General features: G+C 46.6%; 1 protein-coding gene across 1 annotated transcript in view; it reads left to right on the top strand.

The window, feature by feature from the left end:
• The window catches only part of LOC137435088 (unconventional myosin-XVI), a 224,687-nt gene that overhangs the window by 44,680 nt on the left and 163,364 nt on the right, over positions 1 to 16,643 (top strand). Inside the window, exons 2-7 of the mRNA XM_078784703.1 lie at positions 1,514 to 1,642; positions 4,992 to 5,102; positions 5,253 to 5,318; positions 5,510 to 5,640; positions 5,815 to 5,923; positions 14,264 to 14,381. The gene's annotated coding sequence lies outside the window, so the exon portion shown is untranslated. The remainder of the gene's footprint in view (positions 1 to 1,513; positions 1,643 to 4,991; positions 5,103 to 5,252; positions 5,319 to 5,509; positions 5,641 to 5,814; positions 5,924 to 14,263; positions 14,382 to 16,643) is intronic.

Genomic DNA, 16,643 nt, shown 5'->3' with positions numbered 1-16,643 from the left:
CGACATGAAACAGCGTGCTATTGCTCGGCAGTATGGCATCACTCAAGGTCATGTGTCAAAGATCCTGAAACGAAATGCTCAGAGGGGTGTCCCTACTCCAATACCGAGGCCAGGACGTCCCCGCAGAACCACAAGGAGGGATGATCGCCAGCTGCACCGGTTAGTCCGCAATGGCCGTACCAAGTCAGCTAATCGGCTTAGGGCTGAGTGGCAGCAACTGACAAATGTGCCTGTATCCAGAAGACTAGTCGACCATCGACTGGTTCAAGCAGGCTATCGTGCCAGGCGTCCCCTGAGAAAGCCACGCCTGACCAGACAACACCACCAGCGCCGATTGCAGTGGGCCAAAGAGCACCGTCAATGGCAGCCAGGACACTGGAATCACGTGATCTTCAGTGACGAGTCTAGATTTCTGGTCTATCGTCAAGATGGCCACGTCCGAGTGCGCAGACAAGTGCATGAAGCCTACAACAAAGATTGTATAGTGCCAAGAGTCCAAGCTGGAGGTGGTGGGGTGACCGTTTGGGCTGCTTTTCATGCAGGGGGCAAAACTGACCTGGTTGTTCTGAATGGAAACCTGAACCAGTTCAAGTGCAGGGCCATTCTGGAAGAAACATTGCTTCCATATGCTCGTGCAGCCTTTTGAGGAAACTTTGTCTTCCAAGATGACAATGCACGGCCTCATCGTGCTCGCGTGATCCAACACTTTCTTGCTGACCATGGTGTAGAGCATATGGAGTGGCCTGCCATGTCCCCGGATATGAATCCGATAGAGAACTTGTGGGCAAAATTAACGCGTCAAATCGACCACTTGGACCAGCAGCCTGCCTCTGTGCGTGAATTGCAGCAGGCTATTGTCACTGCATGGCAAGTGATTCCTGTCCAAACCTTGGCAAATTTCGTGAACAGCATGTCTCAACGTGTATGTGCTCTCCTGAATGCTCGTGGGGGTTACACGAAGTACTGAACTGTAATTTTACTGTCCGTAATACCAGTCGTAATTTAACTTTTGTTTTTGTTGAAATTTTTTTGGCTAATGTGCAAAATAAAGAGATACTTCTGGAAAACGCACAGAAGTTTAACACAGTACTGTCCGTGAATTGAGTTTGATATCAGTTTACATCACTTTCAAGGATCAATTTATTTGCTTCGAAATGTCAAATGTGGTTTTTATTTCTCTTAAAGGTCACATTAACAAAATCTAGAATAATTTCCACATAATTCCAATGAACTTTTGGTTCTAAGACATCTTGAAAAGTAAGTTCACCCCCACAAAAAAAATATTCCATATTAAATGCCAAGTCTGTATATGTATGTATGTAGAGATATGTAGATAATACTTGTTTGAGTTAGGATTATAAAAATACACTGTGCAATATGGTTAGAGGGCCTTCTATAAGTTCTCCACTACTTTATTATGCGTTGATATTTCTGCAAACCTTTTGTTGGAATATATTTGAAGAAATGGCTTGATTTTGGAACTGACTTCAACACATACTTCTTGTGTTTACAGGTAATTCATGTTGCTGAGGGTTACTGAGGACACGAGCAAGGGATGATTTCGGACAGTGGAGAAATGGAGCAGGGAATGCAGGACAGCAACCCCCCGCTACCATCGGCTTCTTGTTCTTCTCAGGAACAGGTTATTTGGCTTAGGCCCAGACATTTTAAAATTATTTTCAGTTGAGAATGTTGGCAGTACTACCTTATAGTCCTAGGTAAAATTTTAGTGTCTATCCCAAACTGATCTGAGGGAATTAAGGCTGCACAAAGACGATTTATTGAGGGGCTGGAACGATAGCTTAGCTGTCTGGCCTAGGTTGGAATGTCGATCCAGCTATATACTGTCACCCTCGTGTTTCACAGACAGGGTGCTGCATCAATGAGTATGTCCATTGACAGATGGGAGGTTAAGCCTCCGTTCTGATTCCACAACTGGCCTGAACGGCATCAGTGCATGTGTCTTAAAAATCTGTCTCCATCTCTGCCACACGTGCACATCATCGTTCTGCTCTGTTTACTCTATACATTTACATTAGGTCATCTTCCATCTGCCTGGATGTTAGCCAACATCACTTCTTCACACAAACTTGGTGCAAAAATAATCCTGCAGTCTTATTTGCTTCCCTCACATCATCAACAAAGTCATAGAATCCACCATCGCAGTTGACATCAAATCTTCTTTTATCTCTACCAGGCTGATTTTAGACGATAAATTCAGATTCAGACTTGGTCATTATACGCTGGACATACTGCTTCTGTTCTCGCAACAATGCATGGTGGCCCTCAATCTCAGACATGAGATCAGGGCCATCTGTCTGGACATATCTCAACCATTTGATACAGCTTGGCACCCCATCTTGCTCTCTAAACTCTCTGCCTATGGCATCCAAGGCTCTCACGACTTTCTATCTTCGTACACTCGTATAGCCAAGGTGAGGCTCTCCACAGCTGCATCCTGTCATCTGCTGTCCCTGTCAAGGTTGGAGTTCCCCAAAGCAGTGTCTTGGGCCTATTCCTAATCTTTATCAACAATGTTTCTGACTGGAAAATCCTCTTCATCTCTTTGCTGATGACTCCTTTGCTTCGTGTTGCTGTTGTTGTTGGGGTTGTTTTTGTTGGGTTCTTGTTGGGATTCTTGTTGGTGGGTCGATTTTTGAATGTGCGCCCATTAGTCGGACAGCTGCCTGACAGCATCCACATCTGTCGCTTGACTCCACCCAACATAACACCGAGCCAAAATTATATTGACGCCATCTTGATTTTCTGATGGGCGTAACACATTAGGCCTGTAGGCCTCTGCTGTTTATACACTGCCCGGCTTTATGGCGTCAGATTTCCATTGGCTTTGTTTTGGTCAAGTGTTATTCACGAAGAAGGACCCCGAAAAATCGAATATTATGTCAAATAATAGTAAGATTTAACTAAGCCCATCAGAAAACATGGTAATCAAGTGTAACCTTATGCAAATTCCAAAAAAAAAAAATTGAACGGGCCCCATAATGCGGTTAATCAATCCATGACCGTGTGACGAATCAGCTCGTTCTGATATAACTGTGGGGAGGTTGATGTGGATGAGAGGTATCAAGTTAATTTTTTAATAATGCATGAAATGTGTGTTTCCCAATCACTCTGTCCATCTTTTTAGAGTGCTTTGAATGCGTGTTTCTCAATTGGCATGTTATGGGATTTTGTTGCAGATTGTGACCACAGTGCGGTCATTTTTGTTGAATCCTGAAAAATCTTACACTCTCAATCGATCTGAAAATATGGCTCATGAAACCTCCCATATACTTCTGTAACAAACCTTTTGAAGAAGCTCAGACACTCAAACTGTTGCTCCTCTCCATCAGCCTTGATCTTTCTTGGGCAAACCACAAAAGTATGTTTGCCTCCAAAGCTAGCGGTATTTCCTTGCATGTATTTCCTTGGCACATCTGACATTTTAGCTTCTTACAAGGCCTTCATCTGCAGCTTAATGGACTACTGCTTGCTCCTCTGGGCTGGCGCCCCTGCTTCACACCTTGCTCATCTTGATCTTCAAAATCATTGGAATCTCCCACAATGAAGACGAGTCTCTGGGCCGATCACTTTTACATTGCAGACAGGTCGCTGGTCTCTCTGCCTCTTACTGCCTCCCTTTCTGATCTTGCATCTTTTGCTCTTTCCATGTTCTGTCTCCTCCCCCCTTCCTCCTCCCCCCCCCCCCCCACCCCCCGTATTTTTGCAGGCTGGCTGCACGCACGTGGGCAGCCAGTAACCCCATTCTGGTGAATCCCCCAAAATCCAGAATCACTGCTCACTTCCACTCATTCGTCCCTCTTTTTTCCAGCCTTTGGAGCAAACTTCTTCAGTCTCTTCAATACCAATATTCCCTCCAGGGATTCACGACAGATGTTCACCACCATCTCAAAACTCAGATCATTGCATCAATCATCTTTTCTCCTGATCTTTTTTCCTCCATCCATGTTCATGATCTTTTCCACCCTCATTAACCCTCCCCAAGCCCACCACTTTCCAGGTTACCGGGTTTCCACTCTCTCCATCACCCTTTTTTTCTTGTATACATAGTCAAGGCTCATGGAAGAGCTAGAACACAGAATGGATCAGGACACAACATAACAAAATTAACAACAAGAGACGGGTGAAACGCCAACAGCAGAGTGGAAGGAAAACCCTCCTCTTCATGACTTTGTTCCATTTCTGTTTCTTCCCAGTTTTCCCTTTTACTTCCGTGATGGAGAGTTTGTGCTGGTCTCCAGCTTGTTCACCCCCAGTGTCCTCCTGCCCTAGTTTTCATTCTTCTCTGTGTCCTTTATTCCTCCAAGTGTCCTATTTTGTCCTTCTACACTACTGTTGGTGTGTTCCCCCATGCCTTGATTCTACTCCTCTTTTCCTTCTGTTATGTCCTGGTCCGTTATGTGTTCTAGCTCCTCGATTAACCTCGTTTACAAAAACTAATGTTGGTGCCTTTTAGCACTGGTTGGAATTGTCTTTCACAAGGAGTAGCCGAGTTATCGCCAGTACCCTGAACAAATTCCAACTTACTGCTAACTTCAGTCGATCATAAGGCCCCATCAGCCGGTTCGTGAAAGACTTGAGTCAAAAGCATTTCCTGAACAACCCCTGGATAGGTGGGAATAATTGGGATTGTTAAAGAAGTGGTGGTAGACATAGGTGGATACAAACATTACATGGAGTACAAATAATCATGATATTTCAATTTTATATATGTTATCGAAGGAATCAATCACCTTTACCAACTTTTGGCCATGCCCTCTTCCATGACAGTGAGCACACTTAACACTCGTTAACACAGGCTGCCAGTTGTTGTTTAAACCACTAGGTCTGTACAAAATGCCAAGGTAGTGATCTTGAGGGACGCTCTATGCTAGGATCAAATGTAACGTCTGAAGTTTAAATCCTTTCCTGTATCCACTGTTTGATTGGGCATTATGAAAGGACGGACATGCTCGGTCTTGTGTCTCCAGATGCAGCTGCCCCCGCCAGCTCCCAGCGATGACCTATCCAGCCTGAGTGAGCTCACGGAGGCTGGACTTCTTTATGAGGTGCAGAAACGCTTTGGCAACGACCAGATATATGTGAGTCTTTTGCTTTAGTTAAAAAAAAAAAAACCATTTTACTGGCCGTTCGATGTTTTTGTTTTTGGTACCTTTCTGTAGTTTCAAGATGTCATGAGGGATAAAAGGCATGTCACTCATGGAACTCCTTTTTTGGTTCCGTACCTGCAGACATATGTTGGAGACATTTTGTTGGCAGTGAATCCCTTCAAAGAGCTGCAGATCTACGGTGCACAGGTAAGCTGGAATGTCAAATTATTGGGTTTTTACCTTGGTCTAGGTGTGGCTATTCACGAGCGCACGGGAGTAGCAATTAATCGTTTTAGTTGTGGATTGAAATGAGGTGTGCGCTGTCATGTGACTGTCTCGCGGTTCTCTCTTAATCACTCCAATCCCACTTTGCACTTCTTTTATTTTCCTCCTGGCAGGTGTCTCGTTTATATGCAGAGGGAGAGGGCAGAAGGAGTCATCCGTCTTTACCCCCGCATGTTTTTGCCTGTGCAGAAAGAGCGATTCAAGCAGCTCATCATGATCAGTCACCTCTTACCTTCATACTCAGGTCATTCCGCCATGTAATGCCTCTCGCAGCTGCAGCGCTGTGACACAGCTATAGTGTGGTCAAGTGGTTACACTTTTCCCAGCTGTTGGTCCCTGAGCTGTTTTATTTCTGGTTTTGCTTTAGATTGCTCGATTCCTGGTCTTCTTTTGTCATGTTTGACTTTTTTTGTTTTAGTGGTGAGAGTAGTTCAGGGAAGACCACAGCCTGCAGACATATCCTCCAACACCTGCTGACACGAGCTGAAGGATCAAGTACAACTCGTCTTGAATCCACCTTCAAGCATGTGCGTAAAGGGTTATGTGGCGTAATGGTTCGAGTGTTTGCTCTGGGTCTTGGGGGTCGCCTGTTCGAACCCCGTCCCGGTCATACCAAAAAAATTAAAATGGTACATGATGCTTCCTTGCTTGATGCGCAGCATTTGAAAAGGATAAAACACAGGTAAACAACCATAGTTTGTGGTAATAATAGCGCAGGCTTTGATGGGCCGCACGGCCTCCCCCTGTGTCAAAGTTATTTTAAAAGGAACTCATATGATTATCATCATCATCATCATGACAAATATCCATTTTATTTATTCCTGTGGTGTAACATTTAACCCTTAGAGAAACTTGAGGGGCCATTTATGGGTGCAAATGTTTGATTGTTGAGCTTATCAAAAGGAATGTTGGGGCTCTTCTGCCAGGTTTTCCTCAAGTAAATTCTCTTGACAACATGGATTAAATTTTCAAAGTGAAACCTCGGCCTGAGAGCTGGTCTTTTGGTCAAGCGGCTTAAGATTTATTTCTTTCTCCATTGGCTGGTGTGTCCCCGATTCCAATGGCTGCTCACTCTCGCCAACTCACACTTGGCAAATGCGGTGAGTATGCTCTACATCATACAACACGAGTCGAGGGAGTCGCTTATCCTGCAGTGGAGTGAAATTTGTCTCTACTAGGTAACCAACCAGATCTACAAAAAATGTCCCCAAAAACTGCTTAGTCGTCTTCCATTTCTGTATGCTCTTCTTGTTGATGCCTGTGCAGTTGGAATGCGTTGCCATGGCAAAACCAACAACAACAATTTGAATTTAGTTTTTATTTTATCTTTGAAGGGTGCTGGGGGAGGAGTGGTTATCATGGTTTGGTCTTGAAGATTACTTTGTGATGTATAATGAGTTTGTAAATATTTCACAGAAATAGCATTTCAATTCACATGGAAAATCACTGTCATATACTCAAGCAAGTTCTGACTTGTCAATGTTCACACGTGGTTCAAAAACTTTTCCTGCAAAGCTACACTTCAACAAGCCTTGGAAATTGCCATGAGCACCCTGCCTGTCTGACCCTTGTGTAAACAGCTCGGAAAATCACACATGCCCTTCAACCCTGCTCTCATCTCAACTGGGGTCTTTTGTTCAGCTGCAGTCCTGTTAGGGGATCAATGTGTATGTAATGGAGTGCGAGCGCCATTTGGCGAGGCACAGCTTCTGTCTTTGGTTTTTATCCAACATATTATAGATGAAAAAAAATAGCTTTCTTGCACCCAGTCGAAGGGAAAAATATGTTTGACTTTTTAAGGATTAGATGTTATATTTTGAGCCTGTGCTCGCGAAGCGAAAAGCAGGGTTAGGCATTCGGGTGCGTACGTGTGGCGTATGTGCGTACGTGTGGTGTCTTTTTTCTAAAAATAAATTTTCTCGGCAACCATTGGTCCAATTAACACGAAATTTTACCATAGGAGCGCCTCTGCCTGTAGAATTTTTATTCATAATTATGATGTCATAGGTCATGTGGTACAGACGCCATCTTGGAAAAACGTTACATTTCTACATCTCCAAAACCGCTCAATGGTAAACATTGAAACAAGGGTCATTGTCAAGTACTCCCCATGGGGAATAAGATATGCTAATGATGATGTCATCGGTGCCTTCATTATGACGTCATATTTCGATAAATACAACGCTTGATCTGATCAGTATGAAAAATAAAATTCTCTTCAACTGTTAGTCCGATGGACACTAAATTCTAACCATAGGAGCACCTCCTCTGGTAGAATTTTTAAATGATAATTATGATGTTGTAGGTCACGTGGTCCAGGCGCCATCTTGGCAAAATCGAAAAATGTTGCACCTCTATATTTCCAAAACTGCTCCATGGGAAAAATTGAAACGTGTCTCATTGTAAAGGACTCTGCATGGGGAATAAGTGTTGTTGATGATGATGTCATTGGTACCTTAATTATGACGTCATACAGGGACAACGCATAGTCTGATCAGTTTGATGCGTGTGGATTTGATGCGCCATGTGTGTGGACCAGGAGTACATGGCAGGTGGAGGAACTGCAGCTGCTTGCTGTGCTCAGCAATGGCCATCAAAATAGTAGAAGAGGGATAAAGAAGAAACTGCTTTATGGTAGGCCAGGGGGTTAAGGCAGTCAATAAGTGAACTGTCTCCCACAAGCTGCACAACTTTATTGTATTGTGCTTGACCAAGAATCCTGGAGCAAAGATGGGGGAACTCCACCCCAAATTTTGGAGCAGTATTCAATGGGTGAACTTGGGGTTTATAAAGGGTCAGAAGTTGAGAAGAGGTAAATTACTTCACAGAGAAATAGAAATTCCACTTTCTGGGAAAACATCATGGTTATAGATCGAAGAGTTTCATTGTTGTGAAAATCAATCAAGTCCACAACTTTGTCCCATAGGTAAGTTTAATAACAATCAAATCTCTGGCATCATCCTGTAAAATACAATCATGCAATATATATCAGGATCTTGGCATCATATAGGAAGGATCGATAATATTAGTCAAAGCAAGCAAGCCTAGAATATGAGTGGGTACGTACCATCCGAGTCTACATGTCATAGAATAATGTCGCAGGAGTGGCCCGAAGTCGCGGACGTCCGAGGTCTTATAGACGCCTCTCAGTGGTTTAAGCGAGCATCACACCTGGGTTCAACTTTGATACATTTTCACTACATTCTCCCCGCCGTTAGAACTACACTGCCGCTAGGCAGGAATCAAGCGTGCGTCAGCATTAATTGATTAGGGATGTCAATCCATGTCAGTCGGTCCATCCGTAGCGGTCAGGGCGGCGAATTATCCTGCCAGCACGGGTCCGGAAACTACCGGGTACCACATCCCCAAGCCCGGAGTCCCCTGCATCGGAGTAGCTGCTGGAGGCAGGTGTCGGAGGGGGCACCTCAGTGCCTTCAGGCAGGGGTGTATCTGGCGAAGGGAGGGACGGCAGATGCTCCATAGGGGGAGCTTCGGGAGAGTCCATAGACTCGTAAATCGGTTCGTCGATATCCCTATAAGGGTCGATGACCCCACATGGGGCGAGATGGCGTACGGAGACAGTGGACTCACGTCCATCTGCCGTCATCACACGAGCATGCTCGGGATTAGCCTGGAGTACCTGCACCTTATCCACTAAGGGATTGTACTTGCTCGTGCGAACCGCACGTTTGAGATAAGCCGGACCCGGCTCAGCGAGCCAACTGGGTAAAGATCGGATACTACCCGAGCTTCTAGGGTGGTGGAACAGTCTTTCGTGAGGAGTCTGGTTGGTGGCCGTACATAGTAGAGCCCTGATCGAGTTAAGCGCCGCAGGTAGCGACCAAGCCCATTTATCTAGGCCCCGGCCGAGGGTCCTGAGGCTTAGCATGACGGCCCTCCATATGATCCCATTGAAGCGTTCGACCTGCCCATTCGCCTGTGGTCTGTACGGAGTGGTGTAACTCGAAGCGACATTATTTTGGAGCAAGAAGCACCTCACTTCCTGGGACAGGAACACCGCACTCCGATCTGTATGCACGTAGGCCGGATACCCAAACATAGAAAACAAATTCTGCAGGCACCGTATGACTGTGGCAGCCGTCATATCTGCGCATGTGTAAGCGAAAGGGAATCGCGAGTACTCATCAACGATAGTGAGCAGATAACGAGAGTTACTCGACACCGGCAGCGGGCCTTTGAAATCCATCGCCAATCTCTCCCACGGTCTAGTAGCTCTGACCAGCGTCCCCATGGGAGGGTTGTAAAAATGCGGTTTGAGTTCCGCACATACAGCGCAGTCGCGGCAGACCCGCCAGATGTCCTCAACCAAGTATGGCAGATTACCACGACGCACAAAATGAGCGAAACGCGTCACCCCAGGATGACACATAGTGTCGTGCAAAGCGCACAGACCCTCCAAAGTTATGAGACCCGCACACGTAGCCGGCCTCGATAAGGCGTCGGCGACCAGGTTATCCCTCCCCGGGCGATATTTGATGGTGTAGCAGAAGTCGGCGAGTTCGATACGCCAGCGAGTGATTTTCTCATTCTTTGTGCGTTGAGCATGTAAGATGTCGTACATAAACGCCACGCTTTGTTGGTCCGTGATGATTTGGAAGCATCGCCCGAGCAAGTACGAACACCATCGCCGAATCAACTCGACGATCGCGTACGCTTCCTTTTCGACAGACGAATGCCTCCGCTCAGCGGAGGTGAGAGTCCGCGAAAAGAAAGCCACAGGGCGCCCCCCTTGGGAGAGAGTCGCCGCTATCGCATGATCCGAGGCATCACTTTCCAAGACGAAAGATTTGCTCTCGTCGATCGTCGCCACAGCGGCGCCAGCGATGTCGGACTTAAGGCCCCTAAAGGCAGCCAAGGCGGCAGGGCTCTTGGGGAACGCGTCACAGGCCACAAGTGGGCGGAGTTTCGCGGAGAAATTTTGCACCCACTTAGAATAATGGGCGAACAGCCCGAGAGCACGCTTCAGCGAAGCTCGATCGCAGGGCGGGGCCATATCGAGCAAGGGTCGCAGACGCTCCTTATCAGGAGCAACAGAGCCGTGGGTCACGATGTACCCCAGAAGATCTATCGTACGCATGGAGTAACGACATTTCGCCTCATTCATGGTTAAGCGATACCTCTGCGCGACCTCGAGGAAGCGCTTCAGATTCGCATCATGATGCCCCTGGTCATGCCCGCAAACCATAAGATTGTCCAGATATACAAAGACATCGGTCAAGTTCTCCTTAGCGATGAGGTCGTCCATAGCCCTCTGAAAACAGGCAACCCCGTTCGTCACCCCAAAAGGTAGTCGGGTGAACTGGTATAACCTTTGACCTGATTCAAACGCGGTATAGATGCGGTCTGCCTCGGAGATGGGGATCTGATGATACGCACTGCGTAGATCGAGAGTGCTGTAGACTGAGTACTGGGCAACCTGTCGAACCAGGGCGTCCATTCCCGGGAGGGGGTAGGCGTCCAGCTGTGTAAATCGATTAATCGTCTGCGAATAGTCGATTACCATTCGTTTGCGATGCGCCTCACTTCGCACCACTAAGACCTGTGCCCGCCACGGCGACCGGCTAGGTTCTATGATACCTTCCTTTAAGAGCTGGGCTGTCTCTTCCGCAATGAATTGCGCGTCTGCTCGTGAGTAGCGCCGCGATTTTACCGCTACCGGTGTGCAGTCCGTGGTCATATTGGGGAACAGCGACAGAGGCTCAATTTCCATCCCTGTGAGTGCACAAACAGCCAGTGTATCAGTACCACCAAATTCCATCTCCAAACGTCCGTGTCGCTAAAGAAAGTCATGTCCGAACAAGATATCAGCACATAGAGCAGGTAAGACCATGAGATGTACATCTGGAAACATTCGTCCCTTTATCACCAGCTTCAATCGACATTCCCCTTTTGTGTTGAGCCTAAGCCCTTGGGAGGCCATAAAGATCCGACGGCATGTCCCGAGGATCGGCCATCCGTGTTTTTGCACCAGTCGATGTTCGGTATAACTATCCGTGGACCCTGTATCGATTAGAGCCCGTGCAAAAATTCCCTCGATCATAAGTGGGATGATGGCCTGAGCCAGGCCAGGCGGTCCGGCAGAAGCCAAGCCATCAGAGCGAGACGATCGCACCTCGCGTGTAGATCCAACGCCAGCTGCAGTTCTGCGTTTGCTCGAGCAGCCTCCGGAGGGCGCTCGTGTCATGTGCGTAGTTTGAAAGCCATCTGCAGTTTGCCGTGCCAAAACAGGAGCTTGTAGTTCGTACGAGCAGCCTTCGGATGGCGCTAGAGTAGCGCGGTGAGTCTCATAGACATCATGAGACGTTCGGATACCAGCCAAGGACAGTCGCTCCGCGTTCGGGCGTATTTGCGCCATTTGTTTTGGCGGTCCGATGAATCTCACCAAGGTCGAGCGTGCAGCCAGGGGCCTGCGAGGAAGTACGCCGCTCATCAAAGGCGGGTGAGGCGCCCCGCTCTGTGCTCGGCCCTTTGGCCCGGCGATAAGCACATTCATTGTCGCGCGTGTTCGTTTGACCCGCGCAGCTTTTCGGCACACTTTTGCAAAATGCACTTTTGTCGAACACAGATGACATATCGCCTCCCGAGCCAGGCACGCCGACCGGGGATGTTGTCGATTCCCGCAGAAATAGCACGTAGCGTTTCGTCCGGGCTTTGGACCTGCAGCTGCAGCTGCCGCCAAGCCGGAATCAGGGTCCTCCTCGGGAGAAGCCAGGGGTTCCGGCAGGGATGCCGTGTCGGCTTCCGTGTTGTCGGTGGTAGCCCTCTCCGGTCGGGCTTGACGAGAAATCCCCGCAGTGACACGCGTGTGATCATAAGCGTCAGATTGTTCACGAGCTGTAGTGTACACGTGAGCCAGCCGGAAAGCTTCCGTGAACATCAAGTCCTCAACTTCAAGAAGCCTCTGTCTAACGGTAGAAGAGCCGATTCCTGAGACAAAAGAGTCGCGTACAAGGTCGTCCTGTACTTGCTCGTGTGTCCGTACCTCCTGGGCACTCTCAGCGAGCAGACGTCGCAGGTCTTGTGCGAAGTGGTCTAGCGACTCTGTGGGCTGTTGACTCCGCTTTGCGAGCAGATGCCGGGAATAGACCACGCTTCGCTTCTTAATGTAAATCCATTTTAGCTCCGCAGCATTGAACGTCGTACACTGCTCAATTCCCCTGTCGACAGTATGGTGTACTTTAGTCTGCAGTACCTGTAATTTTGTTTCATCAGTGACATCGGCGTCCTGGGCTTTGAACTGATTGTCCAGGGACTTTAGCCAATGTGTCAGCTCCGAGGCTGAATCCGTTGCTTGTGGGTCGGCGGCAAATTGCGGCACCTGGATCATCTTGTGTCCCGCCATGTCCGCCTCTTGTCCTCGAGTGGACGGTAGACTGATTGTTATTAAGTGTTGTGAAAATCAATCAAGTCCACAACTTTGTCCCATCGGTAGGTTTAATAACAATCAGATCTCTGGCATCGTCCTGTAAAATACAATCATGCAATATATATCAGGATCTTGGCATCATATAGGAAGGATCGATAATATTAGTCAAAGCAAGCAAGCCTAGAATATGAGTGGGTACGTACCATCCGAGTCTACATGTCAGAGAATAATGTCGCAGGAGTGGCCCGAAGTCGCGGACGTCCGAGGTCTTATAGACGCCTCTCAGTGGTTTAAGCGAGCATCACACCTGGGTTCAACTTTGATACATTTTCACTACAATGATGTCATTGGTACCTTAATTATGACGTCATACCTTGACAGGGACAACGCATAGTCTGATCAGTTTGATGCATGTGGATTTGATGCGCCATGTGTGTGGACCAGGAGTACATGGCAGGTGGAGGAACTGCAGCTGCTTGCTGTGCTCAGAAATGGCCATGAAAATAGTAGAAGAGGGAGAAAGAAGAAACTGCTTTATGGTAGGCCAGGGGGTTAAGGCAGTCAATAAGTGAACTGTCTCCCACAAGCTGCACAACTTTATTGTATTGTGCTTGACCAACAATCCTGGAGCAAAGATGGGGGAACTCCACCCCAAATTTTGGAGCAGTATTCAATGGGTGAACTTGGGGTTTATAAAGGGTCAGAAGTTGATATGAGGTAAATTACTTCACAGAGAAATAGAAATTCCACTTTCTGGGAAAACATCATGGTTATAGATCGAATGAGCCTGTCAAATCAACAATAGTATTTGCTTGTGGATGATAAAGATTCCACAATACCTTAAAGCAAAAGTAGGTATTCTGTGCCAGTCTTGTTTTTAGTGGGTGCTTTGGTCCTCCTTCAAGGAGCTTGGGACTTATAACTAGATGTGCACATTTCCATTACTGAGAACCACCCCTAAACAGGTCTCAACTCTTTTGCTGGGTACGGTACTTTAGGTTAGGGCAGGAGTTGGGAATTTGGCCAGGATGCCATACACAATGGTCTACTCCAGCTAAAGGCACCATTCCATCCATCTACCAGTGAATGCTAGCAGACGGGATACCTAGATTCACATTCCTATAGTTGGTTTGAGAATCAAACCCAGACTAGCAACTCAAAGGTGAATATGCATCATCTGCACTACCCTTCCAAGCCCATTTTGTACCAGTGCCTTGCCCAATTTCCTGCCCTGGCGAAGGGCTGCTTTGGCAGCACCATGACACTTCTAAAATTCTCAACGAACTGTGCAAACACATCAGCTCTGGAAATGTTCACTACCGAGCTGTGGGTGCCTGAAAGAGAGGTATCAACCCAAGAGAACTTTGGAGTAATTATTAAATACGCGTTGAGTATAAAAAGGTAGAATTGGATGCGACACCATTGAATCATTTGAAAGATTGTCTGTTTATTTAACGAAACCTTTTTGTTGGGTTGGCAGGTGAGCTGCATATTGGAGGTGTTTGGAGAGGTTCCGAACTCGACAAACTCCACAAGCAGCTGCTTTTCAGCCTTTCTGGAGCTCCTACTGCGCCGTTCGGATTCTAAGGTCATCGGAGGTATATCCAAGCAGCTGTTGTACATAATACACTCGTTACAGAGGGAATGATGGAGAGCACACACACACTTTGAAAAATGTCATTAATTTTCCAGTGTAAAAAGTATCTATTATTCTGTACTGATTTAAAATGTGAGAAATTGATCGGTTTTTCATAAACCAAATTCAGTCTTATGAGGAGAAAAGTCATTTTGAATGCTTGACAAACAAAGGTGGAAATGTCTCAACAATCAATTTGGTTGATTTTTGCAAGTGGTCCAATATATATATCTGAGGTTATGGTTCGAGTTTATTAAACTCGTTTGGTGTAAAATACCTTTGTAGTTATACATCTTCATCGCTTTAATTTACAGAAATCTAGAAAGAAACCATTCCCAGTATGGTTCCTCTTTCTCCTGGTCATGTCCACTTCAACAGCCAGTTTGTATCTCAAGGCTAGTTCGTTTATTTCATGTATTCCTTTTCTTACATATCTGCTTCCTTCAAATCATCAACAAGGTCATGGAATCCATCATCACAGATCATTCTTGCATCTCGCCTTGCTCTCCAAACTCTCTTCCTATGGCATCCAAGGCCAACTCCACACGTGACTTTCTGACTTCCTCCACGCTTGTAGCCAACGTGTGACACTCAACGGAATCTTTCCATCTCCTCTCCCTGTCAAGGCCGGAGGGCCGCAAGGCAGTGTTCCTGGCCCAGTATTTATTTCTGATTTTCATCAATGATCTCTCTGACTCTCTGGAAATTCCTCTTTATCTTTTTGCTTATGACTCCACCTTCTGTCGGGACATCCCTCAACATTTAGGAAGGCAGGCAGCAGCCTTCAGGCCTTGATAGAACCACGAGCTGGTCAAACACTAGGAATATGTATTTTTTACCTGACAAATCTCACACTCTCACTCTGTGTTTCCAAAAGGACTATCTTGCAAACACTCACATCCACTTTCTTGACATTCCTCTTGAGGAAGTTCAGTCTCTCAAACTCCTAGGTCACACTGTCAACCATTACCTTTCTTGGGCAAACGACATTTCAAAGTTGATCTCCAAAGCCAGTCGATGACTGGGAATCCTCCATCGTACAAAATCCTTCCTTGGCACCTGAACTCCTATCCACCTCCAAGGCCTTCATCCGCAGATTGATGGAGTACTACGCTCCGCTTTGGGCTGGCTTCCCTGCCTCACACCTTGGTCAAGTTGACGTAGTGGAACCCAAGGCCTTCAAGATCATTGGGATCTCCAGTGATGACACTGAGTGTATAGGCATATCACTTTCACATCACAGACAAGTCGGCAGTCTCTCTGTCATCTACCACATCCTTGCTGGTCTCACATCCTCTGCTATTTCCATGCTTTATCCCCCCCACCCAGGTTTTTCCAGGACACATGCAGTCCACCCGTATCTGCCCCCTGATGAAACTACCTAAATCTGGAATCACTGGTTACCTCCACTCATTCATTCCTCTTTTTTCCTGCCAGTGAAACCAACATCCACATTCTCTTCAATCTCTATTTCCCTCCAAGCCTTCAAGAAGGCTCTTCACCACCATCTTAGGTCATGCCCCATCCAAAACCATGATCTTTTCTACCCCTGTTAACCCTCCTCCCTAGTTCACCTCTTTCCAAGTTTACAGTTTTTTCTTCCTGTATCCATCTGTCCACCCCGTGTGTCCTCTCCTACCCCTCATTCTTCACCACATCACAAATTTGTCCAACTCGCCCTCTATTTTGTCCTTCAACACTGCTGATTGGTGTGGTGTCCCCCCCCCCCTCTCTTTTTACTGTTTATTTTGTCTGTTACCTCCTGGTCTTTTACTCTGTGTAAAAAAAAAAAATTGCTCTTAAACTGCAAAGTTTCTTCTCGGCAGTATGGCCGAGTGTTGCAGTATGCTAAAGTTGTGAAATTTTGACTGTAATATATGTTTCATTCATTCAATCATGTGCAATAAATGGCTGTCCATCACATAATTTATATAAGTGTGACCGTGCTGCAAATCTAGTGCACACACTAGGTTGGAGAGGGAATTTGGAATTTGGCCAGGATTCTAGTAGACAATGGCCTACTCTAACAAAAGAAAACTCTTAGAATCTTTAACATTCACCAGCAACCAATCCTAGCAGGTGGGCCCCTGGGTTAGCGTCCCCTCCAATGGATGGCACATGCCATACCTACAAAACACCAGGGTAACAGTTGGTAGTTGGACCAGATATCAAAACGACGGTAGACAGCTCAAAGGTGAGTGTTCTGCCTTTGAACTACGAGATG

The sequence above is a fragment of the Myxine glutinosa genome, chromosome 9 (genome assembly GCF_964187855.1).
Source record: "Myxine glutinosa chromosome 9, kmMyxGlut1.1, whole genome shotgun sequence".
Taxonomy (NCBI): Eukaryota; Metazoa; Chordata; class Myxini; order Myxiniformes; family Myxinidae; genus Myxine; species Myxine glutinosa.
The sequence above is the reverse complement of the archived record's forward strand: the minus strand, read 5'-3'. Positions and strand labels throughout refer to the sequence as shown.